The sequence below is a fragment of the Cyprinus carpio genome, chromosome A7 (genome assembly GCF_018340385.1).
Source record: "Cyprinus carpio isolate SPL01 chromosome A7, ASM1834038v1, whole genome shotgun sequence".
NCBI classification, from domain to species: domain Eukaryota; kingdom Metazoa; phylum Chordata; class Actinopteri; order Cypriniformes; family Cyprinidae; genus Cyprinus; species Cyprinus carpio.
The window spans coordinates 30,998,277-31,011,976 of NC_056578.1; positions in this window are offsets into that span (position 1 = coordinate 30,998,277).

The window sequence follows — 13,700 nt, forward strand, 5'->3', positions numbered from 1 at the left end:
GTGTCCGGGCTGCTCTCCATTCCATAAGAGCCATGATGTTGTTAAAGTGAGTGGGAAACCTGCTAATCTGACGAGCTAATTTAACTTTTCAACCTAATGTGCGGTAGTGAAAAATCCATTTGTACCATGTGTTTTTTTGTTTTTCTTTTGCTGGCTACACACTCTCTTTCTCCACTACGATTATTTTGTCAGTGTGCATCTAATTGTGTAAATCCCACAGCTGATTTTATCCAATGCAGAGATGTTAGTTCTCACAGCTTGAGGTATAGTCCTCTCGCAAGCGGTCACATCAGCACCAGTCACCTGCCAACTGTTGTTTTGTTTCACACAGCTTCCGTCTGAATCACATCACCTCCCTCAATAAGCTGATTCCTGCCCATGTATTGGCACAAGCTAAACAATTGCTCATTCACGTAGAGGACACAAGGCAGGACCTGGGCCATTTCATCAATAGAGGCAAATTTATCACATCAATTCATATGCAAATAAGCAGTCTCTGTTTTCCAGATTCACAAGAAAAAAAGAAAAAGTGGAAAGGGGCCCAACAAAGATGTAGAATAAAAAGACTTCCACAACTTTAATAGTTCTGGCCAGATTGGCAGTTTACATAGCAATTTTACTCTCCTCAGCATCAAATATGTTGTGGGTCTGACAGATGAATGCACTAGTGTACCTCACTGTACTCAAGGGGGTTGTGCAGACAAACCATTGCATTGGAAGCGTCAAACCAATTTCAGAAATTTATAATTATAGTGGATAGTTCAATTGTGTAGCAGGAAAAAGGAAGGAATTTTATTTTCTTTTTAAACCAATGCTTCTTGCAAAGACATATTATTCTGCCTAGAACAACTGTGCATCACTCTGACTGCTTCACTACAGGGATTCTAAGCCACTTTCCCTCCAGTTTCTGCTAACCAAGCAGGCAATCTCCTGAATAAAACATTTTCAGGCATCAACTTACAGAATTACCTCCCTGAATGAGAAGGGAATTTTTACTATGATTTTGTTTCCTCCCTTATCACATTGAGTTTTGGCAATGAGGCCACGGAGTGTGACAAACATTATACAGGTTTTTACAGAACACCTGTTGTGCTAATGTGACAATACATACACATGCCAGCTACTCTATATACATGGTCGGGAACCAAACCAACAGATGCCCATTTGTCATGAATATCAAAGTACTTCGTTTGTTTCCAAGCAAAATCTCATTTCTACAAACATTTTGGTAAATTGTACAGTTCGTTTCAAAGTTTAAGGTACTTTTTTAAAATGAATTTCAGCAAACAATAAACAGACTGTGGCCCTGATCCAGACCCCAAAGTGGTTCAATTCATAATGTCTATAAATGATAAGAATTTCTGAGGAGATTCTGAGGAATGTCTAAGAGTATTTTGTTTTTGTTTGTTTTGTTTTTTGCAGGTTACAGGTGCTGACAAGTGACTTTATAAATGATTAATTTAATTATTTAACCAGTTGATTAAAAAAATATTTATTCCTTCAGGGACAAAAGAAGTGACTTGAAATGTAGAAACTGAAACTCTGTTAACTTTAATTGAACACCTCTGCTTTAGATCATTGATTCTGAAGACTCATTGATTAGAAAAACATATTCTTATATCTTTCTTTCAGTTAACATCACATTGTTTCCATTTATTCAGTATTACCCTCTTTCTGAAAAACCTCTGTTGCCAACTTGTTGCCTACTTACATTTGTTTTTTTTTTGTTTGCTTTTTTTTTCCATAGCATAACAGTAAGATACCAATTAATTATTCCAATGTTAGCTAGCTAACTACTAAATGTCTTTCTCCAGATGTTAGAGGGCTGAAGTTTGAATAAGTAACATAATTCTCAGCATGCGAAAGCTCGCACACCTCATTTCATAAACCAACAAATTCACATCCATCCTAATTTTCTCCACTAATTTCTTGTAAACATAAGCATGATTTAGGTTTGGGTTTTAATGAACCCTTTTCATATTTCGGGTTTCTCAGCAGCGAAAGTCATCATAGTTGGGTTAACTTGAAGAGCAGTGAATGGGAAAGTACCACAAATATATATATATTTTTTTCATTCCTATTTGCTCAAATAGCAAAAGAAAAACTCCACGATAGTGTTTTTATGACTTTCAATGAAAGGAAAAAAATTGAGAGAGACTGATAACAGCAGTCAGAAGAGAGAACGATGTCAAAAAATCAACATCCTTGCATTAGCGTTATCTTTTTTTTTTTTTTTTTTTTTTTTATATAATACAAAGAATAGTGTTATAAATGTACATACATTTAAAAAAAATACAAATATGAAAAACTTTCGGGACTTTACGATGCTGATGACTGTTAAACACATCATCACAGTCTTGTGAAAAGAGTCCACTGGCTTTTTAGAAAGAAAAGGCTCAATTAGAAAGAAAATATATCTTATTAGCATAACGTATGATTTTAACAAGCTAAAACCATTTTTATTTTTATTTTATTTATTTATTTATTTATTTTTTTTTGTAAAATAAATATCAGCTGTTTGAATAATACATGGAAATATAATTTACAGGTTAAGAAATGTAAGAAACAAGAAGTGCATTTGAGAATAAATTTACTTAAAATGAACCTTTCATAACCTAAGTGTACTTTAATGGACTATTTTATTTTTACATCACTATATCTATAGCTAATTTAGACAAACCATGTGGTGTATTAAAAAATAAATAAATAATTATAATAATAATAATAAAAAGCAAATGCATAGTATGTGAAGTTGAGTTTCATCCATTGTTTCATTCTGCTTCAGCACACCGTCCCTCCCCGTCTCCACTTCATAACACGCACACTGACACATCTGTCTTACCTGCTGGTCCCCTATCCCAGTCCTCTTATAGCTCTCATTCAACTTCTGACAGCCATGGAACACTTTTACCACATCAGTGGGACTCCAGATCACTAGGGGCTTTGCCAGCACTGCTATCTCCATAAATTACTTGGATCGTGGGGCACGTAAGCAAGCTTGTTAAAACTGCAAATGAAATAAATGGAATTAAGGCGAAATAAGAAAAAGGAGAGAGAGAGAGAGAGAGAGAGAGAGAGAGAGAGAGAGAGAGAGAGAGAGACCAAAAAGAGAGATGGTTTTAGGAAGAGATAGAGTCAATACGAGAAAAGACTAAAAGGAGGCTGATGCTGTTACGCCCACATGGGAACGTCTCAAGGAAGAGAACAAGTTGCTGGTGGAAAAAGAGAGGGGGAGCTATCAAACATCAAAGCTATTCAAGTTGTAAAAGGGATGATTTGCAAATGAACGTTTCATGGGTGGGTCCACTGGGATGGATAAAAAGCTCTCGGTCTTCCTGAGGTTATGAAGAGTGGGTGTCATGTCAACAGATGAGAAAAATCCACATGGGGCCCATTTCTTGTTGCACTTACACCACAGTTGGACACTCTTGCAAAGACTGTTTCTTGATTTTGAGTGTATTTCAGAGTTAATACTGGCTGGTTGTATGTAAGGATCCATGCACCAACATTTTGAAAACAAAGACACCACAGACATTATTTAAGTTGGGCACACTGAGGAGAGATAACTTCCGGCATGTACAGGTATGTATCTAATACCAAGCAAGCAAGTCAAATTGTTGAACAGTACATATTTTGTGTTAAAATGATGAGACACTGCATTGTATTGCTAGGATTAATAAATAATGTTACTGTGGTCATTGCAGTTATCATCAGCGGCAGAGAGCTATGGCTACACTTTGTCTCTACCTTGTCACTATGTCTCTATCACTTTTCTGTGGCTTGCTATCCATTACAGTGAAATTAAACAAAATACAAATGTGTCTCCAATCCTGATGATATACAACCACTGCAGTTCTGATTTGGAATCAGTTTATTGGAATCAGTTTATTCATATTCCATTTTGAAAGAAGTCTTTGATGCTTATTTATTTTTAATTTGATCAAAAATACAATAAATGGTAACACTGTGATGCCATTATTCCAGTCTTCAGTATCACATGATCCTTTAGAAATCATTTTAATATGTAGATTTAATGCTCTTTCTTACTGTGTGGAAAATAGTTGTGCTGCTTAATATTTTTGTGGAAACATTTTTTTTTCTTCTTCTTCTTTCCTTTGATAAATGGAAAGTTCATAAGAGCAGTGTTTATTTGAAACTGAAAGAGGTTTTTTAAACAATGTACAAGCCTTTATTGTCACTTTTTATCCATTGAATTCATCATTGTTGAATAGAAGTAATAATTTCTTGAAACAATCTTACTTACCTCAACTTATTAATGGTATAGCCTAAACATATTAAATATCTGAAACTATTTTTGAAATGAATTTGGAAATTTTAAATTGCAAGTTTTATAATATTTAATTAATATATGTTTATATTAATATATGTTTATTTATTTATTTATTTTATGAAATTCAAATATAGTAAAACAGTGTTTCTCAACTGGTGGGTCGCAAGACCATTCTGAGTGGGTCATGGCGTGTACAGTCAAAGAAACAACATCAGTTCAGATTCAGTATCTGCAGTCAGATGAGAAGTTGTCAGGCTTGAAGTCAGTGTCATTATTCAATCATTATTTTCGTAACTGTTTTTTGTCCCCATTATTAATTTAAAAAAAGTGATGCACATGACTTACATCAATGAACTGTAAAGTTCTTATAACACCAAATAGAAGGTGGTCAGGGCTTTTTTGTAGAATTAAAAAAAAATCAGGTCTAAAGCTGCCCTTAACAATAGGAAGAATAGCACAGCTTCACACTTAGTCACATAATGGATAAATGTATTTCAATGTTCAGCAGAAAAAGCTGGATTATCCTCTCTGCATAGAAATACAATTTTACAAGATAACTATACAAAGAATCAATAATTTTGACAATAAACTGTCACTTCATAAAGTCTATTCATTCTCTGTTTCATAAACACCTGCTGTACATGAACAAATGTTCACTAATTTTACGGCATGACTGCAGCGGCACGACTGTTCTTCAACAAGCCCAAAAGACCCCATGTTATACCTCTCTTTACCTCCTTGCACTGGCTACCAGTTGTGCCTCGCATCAAGTTCAAGACATTGATGCTTGCATATAGAACAGCCACAGGCTTAGCACCCGTCTACTTCCACTCACTACTACGAATCTACAGTACATCCCCTCCAGAAGTCTGATATCTGCTAGTGAGCGATGCCTCGTGGTACCACCACTAAGAGGCTCAAGATCACTTTCCAGAATATTCTCGTTCACCATTCCTGGCTGATGGAATGATCTTCCCACCCCTATCTGGAATGCGGAATCCATGACAATTTTCAAGCGACAGCTGAAAACTCATCTCTTTCGAAGCTACTCGACTTCACCAGTACAAAAATAAATAAAAATTGTCTTTCTCTTTATTAATTCCTTTTTGTTCTAGCTTGTACTTATTTGAACAATGTCTAAAACTTGGTATTGCAAGCACTTCCTGTGTCTGTTTGCCTCTTTAAGAAGATTCGCTTTATGTATCCCCCAATTGTAAGTAGCTTTGGATAAAAGCGTCTGCAAAATGACTAAATGTAAATGTACGGGCCTGCTGAGCGGTTCACTCACTCACTCTCTTTCTAAATCAGTTTGCCTTTAACTGATGTGTATGAGTCACCAGGCAAAAGTTGTCTCCCACTGAAGTCAGCTGGAAATAAGTCAAGAAGGAGCAAGCGCACCAACAAAGAGTTCAACGTCATTTTTCATGGTTGCTATTAAGCCAAAGGTCCTGAACTCCAAATTTACAAAACCGCCAAGTTATTCTCTATTGTAAAGTTGAGTCCATTTCGACTGCTTAGTGGCTGGCCTCACTAGATGTCTATTGATTTCTTATTTTTCTACTGTGAATTTATTGTATTTTTAAATGGATGTATTTAAGTCTTTGCTTTTGGAATGCTATTAACTGTAGAGAGACAAGAGATACCATTCTCCATGGAAAAATGCTTTGGTTTCTTCTGATAGACTTCTAATACCCCTAATGCGGCATAATCCCTGACTAACTGTGGGTACGTCTCGCTCAGAACATGTCATCTATCACAGACTGGTCAAAACTCAGCTTTTTCTGAGCAGAGAGATACTTTACATCTGGATGTTAAAGAACCTTAAAAAACAATGTCCACTATCAGTTGATGCCAGAGAACAGGACTTACATAGACTGGCTTGCCTGGGGTTATAGCATAAATTTAGGGAATCTCTCTCTCCCTCTCTTCTTTACTCAGAAGATAAAACTTCAGTCACAGCACTAATCTTTTGGTAATTTACACAAAAACTTTTACCGGCATGTCTCTCATGGCACGATTAGCAGAGGGATTTATTTTGTATTCGCTGCCACTGGAATTAATATCTAAATCTGGCGGAACCAGTTGTGTCAGTTTGAGCCGATAAAGGGAAATATGTCTCTGCTAGATTGCTTGCTCTCCCTCTCTCTCACACACACACACACTCTCTCTCCCATTCCATTTCCCCTGTTCATTTTGTTTTTATGTTTTTCCACTGGTATAATGATTTACATTTATTAGACGGGTCATGGCTGTTGTATCTGTCTGTGTTTCTTTTAAGGGCTGTATGAGACATTTTGTGTCAAAGCCTCAGCAAATCGCATTCACTCACATTCACTTGCATCAGTGCCAATAAATGGCTTTGCCTTTTTTTTGTTCAGATTTATTGAGGAAAGACACACTTAACTAATGCAGTTGTGATAAGCAGCAGAAGACATTTTTACTGTTCAGTATACAGTATAAGCTCGAGCATCGTATACCTATAAGAAGATCTGGTTTATTGTATAACCCTTCACAGTGTGCTAATAGTATACTATTCCAATTGTATTCTCTAGAGTCTGACAAACAAAATACTCTCTGGAATATATGAGTACCATTGGTCAATCATCACTGCACTTTGTGGTTAAATTTGGGATGTAACGGTAGTAGCAACAGATATTTTCTTCCATATTTTGACACAATGAAACATATTATTGAAACAGGGCAGGAATTCAGTTCATCGGATGTTGATTGGTTGGAGGCAGATCTGAATATGAGCTTGCAGTCAGCTGTAAAGGCCGGGACACACCAAGCCAACTTAAAAGAACTAGCGGCCACGAAAGCCGACGGTGTTGTTGCCTCGCGTCGGCAGTGCCGGACCAAAACGCTGTGCTTGAACACACAGCACAGACTACAGCCGACGGCAAACCAACACGTGTGTTCTGCGCATGCGTGAGTGGAACGAGCTGTTCATATCAGCAGCTATAAATAGTATATATTCGTCATTCAAAAGGAGAAACCCAAACAAAGATATTCGAGATAAACTCAGATATATGAAATGTAAACAAAGCAGTGCTTGCTTACCATTTTGAATATCAGAAACGTTGATAACTTTGATCATTTTAAGTGGCTCATGTTGTTATGAAAACATTTTTGTATTAGAATGACTGTCATTTCAACAGGAGATACAGTTATGATATTTTAATTAAAAATAACAGTCAAAAAAAAAAAAACTGAAGAAGGAAACATGCATGAATGAATTGTTAATAATATCAATAAAAAGAAAATAGATAGGATGTATTTTTATTTCATGCCAACTTTAAATTGTAACTTTTTATTAGATTGTCCCTGCAAACCATTCTCTAAGACAGTACTAGTTGTATGCCTCTTGTATTGCTTCACAGTGTATTACTTCTTACATGGTAAAATAAACTCAAATCAATATATCATGCCCAATTATTCATTTATTCATTGAAGTATCCACATAGCTGTTTAAAAAGCATGATAGTGTACAATCAGCCAGTCCTTATTCCAAAAAAACATCTCCGCAAGTTTTGATTTGCAACCTGCTGACTAATATTCTGCTATTTTATGCAAGTAAGATAATTATTTCCCATTGCAATCATTTGTATGACATTTTTCTGATTGAAAGTATTTAAAATCCAAATCATGGAGAGCACTTTTCAACAGGTGGTTCGCCAAGGTCGGCTTCCTTTGCATACCCTTAAAGACTTTCCCTCAGTGCTCACATCCACCAGGAGCCCTCTCATGGTTCCAGCCAGTGCCCAGAATCAGCAGGATGGCTGCTGCTCTCTCTTCCCCATCACAGTGCTCTGAGCTGGGAAGGAGAAACGGGGAGGTGGGCCAACAGCAGGAGGAATCACCCCCAGGGAACAGGGGGAAAAGTGGGTTGCATAATGATAGGCTGGTTGTATGAGGATGGGTGCGCAAGCCGTTGAATTTCCAAATGTGATATTGCTAGTGACCACCGTTGCAGACAAATGACGACATGAATATTTTTTCAGCCGCGTTTATTTGAAATGACTGTATCACTCAGTGGCTTTCATTAAAATCTCATTCCAGCATGCACATGGGAGAAGCTGAACTGAATATCTGGATTTACTTGAGGGAGTACAGCTACATATTCCTGCATCCTGGGACCTATTTCCATAGACTCCACATCAGCTGCCTTATACACAGTGCTGGACACATCAATGTTTAATGCATTGTAAAAAAAAGACTTTCTACTTTAGCGCGCACAATCACAGCAGTGAGACCGGTCTAAGCAGCTTGTGCTTATAGATACAGCATAACAAATTTTCTCACACCTCTGTAAGAACAGCTCAGGAGACTCTATTTACTAACTAAGCACTGATGCTGAAAATGATGTATCTGTGACACATAGCATTTAGCAGTTATCCTTCACTGAGTGTGAGCTTTGTCCCAAACACCACATGAGCTTCTTTTTTTTAAATAAAGAAAAATGAAAGAGAAAGTGAGATGCAAGAAAGTACTGCCTCATGGGGATATGAGATCTGCTGACTCTGTTTTTCATTTGAAGTCATATTTGAAAACCTTTTTACAGATTTGCATTTACAGATATCTGGTTATAAGTTGATAGTAAACCCTCAAGATGTTTTAAGATGAAATTTTTGAATTTAATGGGTTATATCCACAGCGTGAAGTTGATGTATTTCCTTAGCGACCAGCACAGATCAGCTCTAGGCATGATGAAGCAGATATCGTCCTCTTTTGGAAGGCCAAACAAAGTAGTTTCACTTTCACAATGAAACACACAGCATCTCCACAACATGGCTGTGGCAGCAACAACAATACTACAGCGAGGATAAAAGTTACACCTTCTTTCTTTGCGTGGACATTTGAGCGGTAAAATATACATGTGGGGGCGTGTTTAAATGAGGTGTTTTAGGAGGGCATGGACAAGTCTTAAATTTTATAAAGAATATCTCTTTGGATTTGAGACTTTAGTCTTTGCAACTTTACAGATCTTCTTTATGCACCAAGAGCTTGTAACACTCCAAAGAGAAAGGAAAAAATGTGTTAGAGTGCCTCGCTTTGGCCTGTCATCTCTTCCAACATGATTTTGCGCAGCAGTAGTAGCAACTCCGCATACTGGCTGTATCCAAACTCACATACTTCTCTAATATTTAGTAGGCAAACAACAGTATATAAATAAAGCAGTATGTCCAAAATCATGCTATTTATAAAGCAATAGGCAAAAAGCTGGATACCCGGATGACCTACCACTTCCGGTGAGATTCTGGGCTGCACTTACAAAGTGATTACCTAATGTTACTTATTATTGTTATTTATTACAAAAGAAGCCCCTATTCAGAGATTATGCAATTTCAGACGCAGCCAATGCATCTTAATAATCTTTTTTTATTCCATTTTATGAAAGGTGGCAAGCAGTTTTAAGGGTTAACACTGCCATATACTATATTGGAGTGTCAACCACATTGACTGGTGCTGGATTATTTACAATATTATGATTTGTGTAGTATTAACAAATCAATATTTCATTTTTTTGTTTTTTTAAATATAATGGCTATAATCAAAACGGTATATTGTTACATCCATATTTTTAACTTACATTTATTTCACAGCAGTAAAATTATGTTGCATGACTCACACAGAAAACTTGGAATATAGCCCGCAAGGGTAACACTTTAGAATAGGGAACACGTTTTTCACTATTTACTACAACTTTTTAACTCAATAAATTCCTAATTTGCTGCTTATTAATAGTTAGTAAGGTAGTTGTTTTTATTAGGTAATGGGTAGGATTAGGGATGTAGAATAAGGTCATGTAGAATAAGGCATTAATATGTGCTTCATTAGTACTAATAAATGGCTAATATTCTAGTAATATTCATGCTAATGAGTAACTAGTTAAGAGACCCTAAAATAAAGTATTACCCCCACAAGTCCTATGGATCACTTTTACTGAATACTTTTTATGGTGCTTCTCTGTAATTTTTTGGAGCATGACAGCCCTGATTTCCATACACTTACACTGTATGAAAAAGAGTGGCTTAAGTTAAACTTGTGTTCGACTGAAGAAAGACATGCGGTTTTGGGTAAACTATTACTTCAGTAAAGTGAATTCAAATACAACAATTAGTGATCTGAGGTAGATTTTTTGTAGTAACTTCCCCAAAGCTGTTGTACTTTCTGGTGAGAGAAATGGGAAATAGATGTTTTATACACTTTATTTTTATGTACTTAGTTACTTATTGTCTGACTCATTTGAATGTCAGACGAATCCTCACCTTGAGTACTCCATGAGCTGCTCAGTATTTCTGTGGTATCTGTATCTCTGCTGTCATACTAATATTTTATTTGACTATTAATGTAACTTAAGAAGTATCATCAGCAGCAGTGTTCATCAGCACAAAGCCACCATATCATCACCGCTGAATCCTTCCTCTGATTTCACATAACATTCACTCAAAAATATCTGTTACGCAGTTTACAAGGTGTCCGTGCTGTTCGTGAATGTCCTCTATAGGCTGTATCTGGACTGGGTTTCCCTGAAGGTCCATCAACGATCATGTTTTATTCAGCCTGAACAGCCAAGGGAATAGTTAAGCTAGCTGCCTACATTGCAGCAAGAATCAATGAGCATAACTGAGGGCTGCCGTCCTTCCCACCTTTATCTTTCTGACATAGCAATGAACAGGAATCATCTCACTCATATGTGCACAAGCGTTTTCCCATACATTGGGCAAACACGCACACACACACACACACACACACACACACACACACACACACATGGAAGTCCTAGACCTGCATGTTTGTGTGTGGGAGAACAGGGGAATCAAGGTAACAGAGTCTATATGCTGCAACCTGAAACACGCAAATACATAGGCTACAAACACCATGTGTCTGCTTTCCATTCATGTTCTTCTGATGAAAGTAGTTGTTTTAGCACAGACATTCACAGCAAAATGGTTAGACTAATACAGATATTTGTGTGTTCATCTAAAGAAAGTGAAATCAAATTATCGTTATGCCAACACACAAAGACAATAATTCTTCACCTGCACACACATTCACACACATGCTGTGACATACAACCCATCATTTTACTTCATATCTTATCTGCGAAGAACAATGGAAACGTATTTGCTGCACCAGCAGGATCAAGCCGGCTTCGCTGCCTTCATACTATGGTACAATACAGACCCCTGCTGGATGTAAAACTGTACAACAATCAATCAGGTTTTGTTGGGAAAAAAAAGCATGTATATGACAACCTTCTTACTCGGGTTGTCTTAGTATATGCACTATAGCTGTATTTATATTTTTCCTCATAACCTCACATTTTACCCCAGTGTGCAACTCTTTGAGGGTCAGATTGTATCTTGACCTGAAAACACACACACACACACACACACACACTTCAATCCGCATTTCCTGCACCTCATAATATTAGCGTTCTTGCCCTTAGTTGATTAAGTTTCAGACAAATTTGCATTTGTTCATTAATATGCACATATTATCTAAATTAAACATGAGCTCCCTACTGCTTTCCGAGGCTGGTGCACACTCTCCTTCCGCCACTTTCCGACTCCCTCATTAACATGGAGTTAAGCTAAATGGACAGAATGATTCTCAACCTCCTCCTTTTCCCCTCCATTTAAGAAAATCTCTTTCCTCTGTGCCCTGAGGTTTTATCGCTCTCCCCTTCTCTTTTCTTCTCTCTCTCTCTCTCTCTCTGCCCGCAGGTCTCTTCAGTAGATTAAGTTCAGTGTGGCTGTGAGACAGAGCGTTGCTGATTCAGCCATATTCTTCCAAATGACCCAAATCCTTTTGCACACTGGAAGAACCTCATTCGCTCGCAGATGACTCTCTCACTTGCTCAACCTCTTTCACCTTCCGTTATTCCTCTTCTTTTCTTCAGCTGCTTTTCTGATCTTAGTACTTTAAGCAGTATACATTTCTCTCTCTCTCTCTCTCTCTCTCTCTCTCTCTCTCCTGCTATTCACTGTCACTCCTCCCACACAGCAAACATTAATAATAACAGACATTCAATGGAATTTATACATAATTGTAACAGCAATTCCTAGAGAAGCTCATCACTCAGGATATACAGAGTGTAAAACAACAAAAAGTGAGTTCAAATATGCATTGTCAATTGCTTTACCTTATGACACACTTTCTGTACATTGGACAATGCTGGAATATTGCCTTATCAACAAATCCCATTTTCTGGTACACACACACAAGTTGTGGAAACACAATGTCTTCTGCTGTTAGAGAAAATGGGAACGCAAAAATTATATTTGCTATGGTATACTTCGGTTCAAACATTTGAGGTCAGTAAAACTTTAATACTTTTAAAGCTTTTATTAAGCTAAGATGCATTGAATTGATCATTAGTCAACATTTAGAATGTTACAAAAGATTTCCATTTCAAATAAATTCTGTTCTTTTGAAATTTTGATTATCAAAGAATCCTGAAAAAAATGTATCATGGTTTCCACACACACACACACACAAAGAAAAGCAACACTACTGTTTTCAGCACTGATAAATAATATGAAATTTTACTTGAGCACCAAATCAGCATATTCCCAGACAGCAACATAGCGTTGGCCCAGATCCGACTCACTGCTTGCTGTCTGGGTTAGAATGATTTCTGAAAGATCGTTCACTAAAGACTGGACTGTAATAGTATTTCACAATATTACCATTTTTACTGCCTTTTTGATCAAATACTTGCTGCAGCCTTGGTAACCATAGAGTGAATTTAAAATAATAATAATTATTCTCAACAATCGCAAACTTTGAATGGTAGTGTACATCTATCTAAGTTTACACTCCGAACCCCAAAATCTTGAAAGTGTCCATTATTTGGGATTTGAGTCAAATGAACTGATAGTTTCTCAATATGTAGTACTTGCTGGCATGACTACTAGAATAATTGATGATCCAGATCGTTCTCTGATTCTCCATCAGGGCTTTGTGGTTGATGTTTTACTTTGTTTTTGAAGTATTCAGCCATAAGTATACAGCAACACTATAATGTTTTCTTTTGCTTTTATGAGTGATGTTCCCGGCCAAATTGGACTTCATTAAACCAACACAAACACAGCTGAAATCCACTACTGTCATCCCCCTGCTGTGCTCGGGAGAGCTGCTTTTAACTTCCATTCAGCCATATTGGAATTTCCAACCCCATTGCTGGCACCATGGGGTAGACCAAAATCCATGAACAATGCCGGCCTCATAAGCGTCAAAGATCATTGGTTTATGACAAACTACTTGCAATGCAGACTCTGAGCAAACCACGGGTACCCAAACAAAAGAACCTCCAGCGTTTGGCCCCTCTGCTCATTGGCCTCAGCATTTGTATCGACTACTTGTGATTGTAAGCGGGACGCCAAGAGCTTTGGGTCATGGA